We start from the raw sequence: 2,500 nt of genomic DNA on the forward strand, positions 1-2,500 counted from the left end.
AAAGCTAAAGATAAATGTGGGTAAAAGTAAGGTGATGAGATGTACAAGGGGTGAAAGTGGCAGTAGACTGGAAGTGAACATTAAGGGAGAGCGACTGGAGGAAGTGAATAGTTTTAGATACTTGGGTGCAAGTGTAGCAGGAAAAGGTGGAGTGAAGGTGGAGGTAGAATGTAGATTGAGAGAAGCGAGTAAATGCCTTGGTGGTTTAAAGAGTGTAATGAGAAATAGACATTTGGGAATGGATGCGAAGAGGAGACTGTATGAAGGAGTGATTGTGCCAACAGCACTGTATGGGGAAGAAACGTGGAACATAAGAGAAGAAGAGAGAAGGAGTTTGAATGTGTTTGAGATGAGGTATCTGAGAAGTATGGTGGGGGTTACTAGGCTGGATAGAGTGAGAAATGAGGAGGTGAGGAGGAGGACAGGGGTGAAAAAGGATTTGGGAGATAGGGTTGATGAAAGAATATTAGGATGGTTTGGACACATGGAAAGAATGAGTGAAGAAAGACTAGTAAAAGAGGTATGGAAGGCAGATGTGGAGGGAGTGAACATGAGGGGACGTCCTAGGATGAGGTGGATGGATGGGGTGAAGGGGGCTTTGGGGAAGAGGGGAATGTCTGTTGAGGAAGGAAGGGAGAGGACGGAAGACAGAGGTGAGTGGAGAATGGTTGTATATGGATGATGTTGTGACTGCATGAGGAGGAATGGGTGGGGGGGTGGGGGGTGGGGTATTGGCTGCTTGTTATTGTGGCAAAGTAGCATGCAGTCGATACTTTAGGGTCTATATGGGGCGCCCCTACGGACCAGAGCCACACATCATTTTGTCTATGATAGAAGAAATTCTGTTCATAGAGAAATGATGACACTTTTATACTACGACTGTCCCTCCGTTATGCTGTCCCCCAACCCCTTGTTGCTGTCCTGTACCATTTCTCTGAGTATTCTCTTTCTGATTGGGGGAATTCCCTGTGGTGGGGGAAAAGAATACTGCCACCAAGTTTTCCCACTTGGATCGTAAGAGGCGAGAAGAAAGGGACGGGGAGAGGGACTAGGCATCCTTCTCCCTGTAGCCCCAAGGGGCAATTACCTAAAATGAAAAGAAAAGGCATAAGGGGTGCTGGCGGGCCTCGGGCCAGCACCCTAAGGTTTGGGTCTTTTAATGTGCGTGGATGTGGTACAGATGAGAGTAAAAGGGAAGAGATAGGTAGTATGTTTGTGAGAAGAAAGTTGGATGTGTTGGCTTTGAGTGAAACTAAGTTGAAAGGGAAGGGTGAGTGTATGTTTGGGAGTGTAAGTGGGAGGTTATCAGGAGTGAAGAGAGGGCGAGGGAGGGAAGGGGTGGCTATTCTAGTAAGTGAGGAGATAGGTAAAGGGGTAGTGGAGTGGAAGGAGGTTTCCTCAAGGATAATGTGGATGAAGGTGAAACTGGGAAAGGAGATGTGGGTCTTTGTAAGTGCATATGGGCCGGGCAGTGAGAAGAGCATGGAAGAAAGGGAGGCCTTTTGGATAGATTTAAATGAGTGCATAGAGGGTTTAGGAAGAAATGTCAATGTAATAGTACTGGGAGACCTTAATGCTAGAGTGGGAAACGGTCCAATCGATGGAGTGGTTGGGAAGTGTGGAGTTCCAGGAAAGAATCGTAGTGGAGAGTTGATGGTGGAAATGTGTCTAGAAAGAGAGTTGATGATAGCAAATACAGTGTTTCGGAAGAAAGTCAAGCATAAGTACACATGGGAGAGGGTGGTGGAGGGAAGGGTGGTAGATAGAGCGCTAATGGATTATGTAGTGGTAAATAGGATTATGATAGGAAGAGTTAAGGATGTACATGTGCTAAGGGGAGAGGGTGGGGGAATATCAGATCATTTTTTGGTGGAAGGTAAGTTGAGAGTGGAGGGTAGATGGAGAAGGAGGAAAGGGACAAAAGGTAGGGAGGTTCTTAGAGTGAACTCCTTGAATGAAAAGGAAAAGGAGAAGGAGTACGAAAAGAAGCTGAAGGAGGAGTGGGAGGGAGTTAAGGATAGAGCAGAGATGGTTGTGGAGGAGGAATGGGGATGGTTCAAGGAGGGAGTCTTAAAGTGTGCAAGGATGGTGTGTGGAACAAGAAGGACAGGGGGAAATAGAAGAAAGGGTAGTGAATGGTGGGATGAGGAAACAAAGAAGGTTGTAGAAGAGAAGAAGCGAGCATTCACAGATTGGTTACAAAAGAGGACAGGGGAGTCATATGAGACGTACAAAGAAAAGAAAAGAGAAGTAAAGCAAAAGGTAAAGGAGGCAAAGAGGAGAGCAGATGTGAAATGGGGTAGGAGTATGACAGAAAATTTTGAAAGTAATAAAAAGATGTTTTGGAAAGAAATTAAGAGAGGAAGAGGAGGCGAATCAAGTAGGGAAGAAAAGGTAAAAGGTACAGATGGAGAGTTGATAATGGAAGAGACGGCAGTGAGGGGAAGATGGGCAGAATATTTTAGGGAGTTGCTGAATGTGAAGGAGGATAGGGAGGGAA

This window comes from Oratosquilla oratoria, chromosome 20 (genome assembly GCF_046742065.1).
Source record: "Oratosquilla oratoria isolate Oo_2021 chromosome 20, ASM4674206v1, whole genome shotgun sequence".
NCBI lineage: Eukaryota > Metazoa > Arthropoda > Malacostraca > Stomatopoda > Squillidae > Oratosquilla > Oratosquilla oratoria.